The following is a 7,500-nucleotide window of genomic DNA, read 5'->3' as shown; positions in this document are numbered from 1 at the left end:
TGAGCCCCTGTCGCTCAGATGCTGGAAGATCAGTTTGAAAAAAGGACCAGAGGATAGAGGGGAAAAACACCATATTTGTGTCCGAAAATAGCTCACTTTGACTCGGACGCGTTCCCTGTGATTTCAGCCTGTCAGACATGGTGCACATAGTAACGAGATGGAGGTGTTTTGGTCGACCAGGTAAAAAACGAAAAATCGAGAGAAGGTAAAAAGTAGGTGAAAAATTAAGCCTCTCTCGTTAAGGTACTTAGAAAAAATCCCAAAAAAAAAATGAACTCCCATTGAAATGAATGGGGAAAATTTTTTTTCTCGTTTTTTTTCTAAGTACAACAACGAGAGAAGGTAAAAAATGGTTTTTTTAGCCTCTCTCGTTAAGGTACTTAGAAAAAAACCCAGATTTTTTTTTTTCTCGTTTTTTTTCTAAGTACAACAACGAGAGAAGGTAAAAACAGGTGCTTTTTAGCCTCTCTCGTTAAGGTACTTGGAAAAAATCCGAGACATGTTTGGTCTTCCCCACTGACAGTGCGCCTTTGCTGGGTAAGTTGTGGACGTGCCAGGCACCCCCGGGACACCGATGGAACGCGGCCGGACTCGTGGTACTCCAACCCGGGCATAATTTTGGATATTTCCCGGTCCTTTTTTTCCCCACTTTCCCAACTTTTCTTCCGAATCACAGTGCGCCTTTGCTGGGTAAGTTGTGGACATGGCAGGCACCCCCGGGACACCGGTGGAACGCGGCCGGACTCGTGGTACTCCAACCCGGGCATAATATTGGATCAAATTCGGGACTTTTGCCCACTTTCCCAACTTTTCTTCCCAATCACAGTGCGCCTTTGCTGGGTGCGTTGTGGACATTGTAGGCACCCCGGAACCCTGGTGGAACGCGGCGGGACTTGTGGGACTCGAACCTGGGTGTGATTTTGGACCAAATTCGGGACTTTTGCCCACTTTCCCAACTTTTCTTCCCAATCACAGTGCGCCTTTGCTGGGTAAGTTGTGGACATTGTAGGCACCCCGAGACACTGGTGGAACGCGGCGGGACTTGTGGGACTCGAACCTGGGTGTGATTTTGGACCAAATTCGGGACTTTTGCCCACTTTCCCAACTTTTCTTCCCAATCACAGTGCGCCTTTGCTGGGTGCGTTGTGGACATTGTAGGCACCCCGGAACCCTGGTGGAACGCGGCGGGACTTGTGGGACTCGAACCTGGGTGTGATTTTGGACCAAATTCGGGACTTTTGCCCACTTTCCCAACTTTTCTTCCCAATCACAGTGCACCTTTGCTGGGTAAGTTGTGGACATTGTAGGCACCCCGGAACCCTGGTGGAACGCGGCGGGACTTGTGGGACTCGAACCTGGGTGTGATTTTGGACCAAATTCGGGACTTTTGCCCACTTTCCCAACTTTTCTTCCCAATCACAGTGCGCCTTTGCTGGGTGCGTTGTGGACATTGTAGGCACCCCGGAACCCTGGTGGAACGCGGCGGTACTTGTGGGACTCGAACCTGGGTGTGATTTTGGACCAAATTCGGGACTTTTGCCCACTTTCCCAACTTTTCTTCCCAATCACAGTGCGCCTTTGCTGGGTGAGTTGTGGACATTGTAGGCACCCCGGAACCCTGGTGGAACGCGGCGGGACTTGTGGGACTCGAACCTGGGTGTGATTTTGGACCAAATTCGGGACTTTTGCCCACTTTCCCAACTTTTCTTCCCAATCACAGTGCACCTTTGCTGGGTAAGTTGTGGACATTGTAGGCACCCCGGAACCCTGGTGGAACGCGGCGGGACTTGTGGGACTCGAACCTGGGTGTGATTTTGGACCAAATTCGGGACTTTTGCCCACTTTCCCAACTTTTCTTCCCAATCACAGTGCACCTTTGCTGGGTAAGTTGTGGACATTGTAGGCACCCCGGAACCCTGGTGGAACGCGGCGGGACTTGTGGGACTCGAACCTGGGTGTGATTTTGGACCAAATTCGGGACTTTTGCCCACTTTCCCAACTTTTCTTCCCAATCACAGTGCGCCTTTGCTGGGTGCGTTGTGGACATTGTAGGCACCCCGAGACCCTGGTGGAACGCGGCGGGACTTGTGGGACTCGAACCTGGGTGTGATTTTGGACCAAATTCGGGACTTTTGCCCACTTTCCCAACTTTTCTTCCCAATCACAGTGCGCCTTTGCTGGGTGCGTCGTGGACATTGTAGGCGCCCCGGAACCCTGGTGGAACGCGGCGGGACTTGTGGGACTCGAACCTGGGTGTGATTTTGGACCAAATTCGGGACTTTTGCCCACTTTCCCAACTTTTCTTCCCAATCACAGTGCGCCTTTGCTGGGTAAGTTGTGGACATTGTAGGCACCCCGAGACACTGGTGGAACGCGGCGGGACTTGTGGGACTCTAACCTGGGTGTGATTTTGGACCAAATTCGGGACTTTTGCCCACTTTCCCAACTTTTCTTGCCCACTCACAGTGCGCCTTTGCTGGGTGCGTTGTGGACATGTCAGGCACACTGGTGGAACGCGGCGGGACTTGTGGGACTCGAACCTGGGTGTGATTTTTGATCATTTCGTGGACTTTTGCTATGCATGCCTTCTCCCCGCTAGTTTGATGTGTGCTGCTGCAAAAGTTCCAAGAGGGCGTTTTTGCCCCCCTCCAAACTCCCTCTCTTTGTTTATAGTGCATATTTTCTGCTGGATCTACTCTCTATTTACTCCAAGGAAAAAAACTAGCCGGTCGCGGCAAATTTTTACAATCGGTCGCCAAACTACGGCACGAGGGCCGAACGCGGTACGCCGGCGTCCAAGATACGGCCCGGGGATTTTTTTGATTTTTTGGGCTTTTTTTGATTTTTTTGGACATGTTGGGCATCCCAGGACTCGGGTGCGACTGCAGGACGTGTGGGGCTCTAACCTGGGTGTGGTTTTTGGTCATTTTCCGGACTTTTGCCCACTTTTCCGACTTTTCTTCCCAATCACAGTGCGCCTTTGCTGGGTGCGTCGTGGACATGTCAGGCACCCCGGAACCCTGGTGGAACGCGGCGGGACTTGTGGGACTCAAACCTGGGTGTGATTTTGGATCAAATTCGGGACTTTTGCCCACTTTCCCAACTTTTCTTCCCAATCACAGTGCGCCTTTGCTGGGTGAGTTGTGGACATTGTAGGCACCCCGGAACACTGGTGGAACGCGGCGGGACTTGTGGGACTCGAACCTGGGTATAATATTGGATCAAATTCGGGACTTTTGCCCACTTTTCCAACTTTTCTTCCCCACTCACAGTGCGCCTTTGCTGGGTGCGTTTTGGGCATGTGGGGGGCACCTCGGACTCGGGTGGGACGCGGCGGGACTTGTGGCACTCGTACCTGTGTGTGATTTTTGATCATTTTGTGGACTTTTCCCCAGACACTCTCCACTTGTCTACCCCACTTCCCCTGTGACTTTGCTGGGGGGGCGTTTCCCCGCTGTCCTTTGTAGTGTAAGGGTTACTTTTCTTTTTTTTCTGTCTGAAAATAGGGCCCCAAAAGGCCTCACACTCCCCGGGAAGACCTGATGGACGCCTCGGCGTCACTGAAACAGGCCAATCTGTCTGAAAATATGGCCCACAAAAGGTCTCTCATTCCCCGGGAAGACCTGATGGACGCCCCGGCCTCACCGAAATAAGCCAAACTGTCTGAAAATAGGGGCTCCAAGGGTTCCCCACTCTTTCTGGCCCACAAAAGGCCTCTCATTCCCCGGGAACACCTGTAGGACTCCCCGGCGTCAAGGAAATACGCCAAACCGTCTGAAAATAGGGGCCCAAAAGAACTGGAAATAATGTGTTTAATTTGGGGGGTGATGTCTATAATTATGGGGGTGCATTGGAGGCGGGAGTCCACTGGAGGGCTCCACACCGTCTGAATATAGGGCCCCAAAAGGCCTGGAATTAATGTATTTAATTTGGGGGGTGCATTTGCAGCGGGAGTCCACCGGAGGGCTCCATTTCCCCACTCTTTTGTTGACATATGGCCACAAAAGGCCTCTCATTCCCCGGGAAGACCTGATGGACGCCCCGGCGTCACCGAAATAAGCCAAACTGTCTGAAAATAGGGGCTCCAAGGGTTCCCCACTCTTTCTGGCCCACAAAAGGCCTCTCATTCCCCGGGAACACCTGTAGGACTCCCCGGCGTCAAGGAAATCCGCCAAACTGTCTGAAAATAGGGCCCCAAAAGAACTGGAAATGATGCCTTTAATTTGGGGGGTGATGTCTTTAATTTGGGGGGTGCATTGGAGGCGGGAGTCCACTGGAGGGCTACACACCGTCTGAATATAGGGCCCCAAAAGGCCTGGAATTAATGTATTTAATTTGGGGGGTGCATTTGCAGCGGGAGTCCACCGGAGGGCTCCATTTCCCCACTCTTTTGTTGACATATGGCCACAAAAGGCCTCTCATTCCCCGGGAAGACCTGATGGACGCCCCGGCGTCACCGAAATCCGCCAAACTGTCTGAAAATAGGGCCCCAAAAGAACTGGAAATGATGCCTTTAATTTGGGGGGTGATGTCTTTAATTTGGGGGGTGCATTGGAGGCGGGAGTCCACTGGAGGGCTACACACCGTCTGAATATAGGGCCCCAAAAGGCCTGGAATTAATGTATTTAATTTGGGGGGTGCATTTGCAGCGGGAGTCCACCGGAGGGCTCCATTTCCCCACTCTTTTGTTGACATATGGCCACAAAAGGCCTCTCATTCCCCGGGAAGACCTGATGGACGCCCCGGCGTCACCGAAATAAGCCAAACTGTCTGAAAATAGGGGCTCCAAGGGTCCCCCACTCTTTCTGGCCCACAAAAGGCCTCTCATTCCCCGGGAACACCAAAAGAACTGGAAATAATGTGTTTAATTCAGGGTGCATTTGCAGCGAGTGTCCACCAGAGGGCTCCAATTCCCCAGCTATAGTCCTGGTACTCTAAAATGATGGCACTTAGTCAAATTTCCGCCTTTTTTTGATGACTTCCAACTAGGAGAGGGACTAATTTTGAGTTCCGGACCCGGGTGGAGAACCATAGCACGTCGGCCTTCTTAAAGGGACATCCTCCTAGGCACTTAGTCAAATTTCCGCCTTTTTTTTTGGACTTCCAGCGAGGAGAGGGACTAATTTGGCGTTCCAGACCCAGGTGGAGAACCATAGCACGTCGGCCTTCTTTAAGGGACATCCTCCTAGGCACTTAGTCAAATTTACGCCTTTTTTTTGGACTTCCAGCGAGGAGAGGGACAATTTTGCTTTCCTGACCCAGGTGGAGAACCATAGCACGTCGGCCTTCTTAAAGGGACATCCTCCTAGGCACTTAGTCAAATTCACGCCTTTTTTTTGGACTTCCAGCGAGGAGAGGGACAATTTTGCTTTCCTGACCCAGGTGGAGAACCATAGCACGTCGGCCTTCTTAAAGGGAAATGCTCCTAGGCACTTAGTCAAATTCACGCCTTTTTTTTGGACTTCCAGCGAGGAGAGGGACAATTTTGCTTTCCTGACCCAGGTGGAGAACCATAGCACGTCGGCCTTCTTAAAGGGAAATGCTCCTAGGCACTTAGTCAAATTCACGCCTTTTTTTTGGACTTCCAGCGAGGAGAGGGACAATTTTGCTTTCCTGACCCAGGTGGAGAACCATAGCACGTCGGCCTTCTTAAAGGGAAATGCTCCTAGACACTTAGTCAAATTTACCAAACTTTTCTATAGAGGCCTGGTACTCTAAAATGATGACACATAGACAAAAAACCAAACTTTTCTATAGAGGCCTGGTACTCTAAAATAATGACACTTAGTCAAATTTCCGCCTTTTTTTGACTACTTCCAGCTAGGAGAGGGACTAATTTGGCGTTCCGTACCCAGGTGGAGAACCATAGCACGTCGGCCTTCTTAAAGGGACATCCTCCTAGGCACTTAGTCAAATTCACGCCTTTTTTTTGGACTTCCAGCGAGGAGAGGGACTAATTTTGCTTTCCGTACCCGGGTGGAGAACCATAGCAGGTCAGCCTTCTTAAAGGGACATCCTCCTAGGCACTTAGTCAAATTTCCGCCTTTTTTTTGGACTTCCAGCGAGGAGAGGGACTAATTTTGCGTTCCTGACCCAGGTGGACAACCATAGCACGTCGGCCTTCTTAAAGGGACATCCTCCTAGGCACTTAGTCAAATTTACGCCTTTTATTTGGACTTCCAGCGAGGAGAGGGACTAATTTTGCTTTCCGGACCCAGGTGGAGAACCATAGCAGGTCGGCCTTCTTAAAGGGACATCCTCCTAGGCACTTAGTCAAATTCACGCCTTTTTTTTGGACTTCCAGCGAGGAGAGGGACAATTTTGCTTTCCTGACCCAGGTGGAGAACCATAGCACGTCGGCCTTCTTAAAGGGACATCCTCCTAGGCACTTAGTCAAATTTACGCCTTTTTTTTGGACTTCCAGCGAGGAGAGGGACAATTTTGCTTTCCTGACCCAGGTGGAGAACCATAGCACGTCGGCCTTCTTAAAGGGAAATGCTCCTAGGCACTTAGTCAAATTCACGCCTTTTTTTTGGACTTCCAGCGAGGAGAGGGACAATTTTGCTTTCCTGACCCAGGTGGAGAACCATAGCACGTCGGCCTTCTTAAAGGGAAATGCTCCTAGGCACTTAGTCAAATTCACGCCTTTTTTTTTTGGACTTCCAGCGAGGAGAGGGACTAATTTTGCTTTCCGTACCCGGGTGGAGAACCATAGCAGGTCGGCCTTCTTAAAGGGAAATGCTCCTAGACACTTAGTCAAATTTACCAAACTTTTCTATAGAGGCCTGGTACTCTAAAATGATGACACATAGACAAAAAACCAAACTTTTCTATAGAGGCCTGGTACTCTAAAATGATGACACATAGACAAAAAACCAAACTTTTCTATAGAGGCCTGGTACTCTAAAATAATGACACTTAGTCAAATTTCCGCCTTTTTTTGACTACTTCCAGCTAGGAGAGGGACTAATTTGGCGTTCCGTACCCAGGTGGAGAACCATAGCACGTCGGCCTTCTTAAAGGGAAATGCTCCTAGACACTTAGTCAAATTCACGCCTTTTTTTTGGACTTCCAGCTAGGAGAGGGACTAATTTGGTGTTCCGTACCCAGGTAGAGAACCAAGGCACGTCGGCCTTCTTAAGGGGACATCCTCCTAGACACTTAGTCAAATTCACGCCTTTTTTTTTGGACTTCCAGCGAGGAGAGGGACAATTTTGCTTTCCTGACCCAGGTGGAGAACCATAGCACGTCGGCCTTCTTAAAGGGAAATGCTCCTAGGCACTTAGTCAAATTCACGCCTTTTTTTTTTGGACTTCCAGCGAGGAGAGGGACTAATTTTGCTTTCCGTACCCGGGTGGAGAACCATAGCAGGTCGGCCTTCTTAAAGGGAAATGCTCCTAGACACTTAGTCAAATTCACGCCTTTTTTTTTGGACTTCCAGCTAGGAGAGGGACTAATTTGGCGTTCCAGACCCAGGTGGAGAACCATAGCACGTCGGCC

This window comes from Nerophis lumbriciformis, linkage group LG33 (assembly GCF_033978685.3).
Source record: "Nerophis lumbriciformis linkage group LG33, RoL_Nlum_v2.1, whole genome shotgun sequence".
Classification (NCBI taxonomy): Eukaryota; Metazoa; Chordata; class Actinopteri; order Syngnathiformes; family Syngnathidae; genus Nerophis; species Nerophis lumbriciformis.
The sequence above is the reverse complement of the archived record's forward strand: the minus strand, read 5'-3'. Positions refer to the sequence as shown.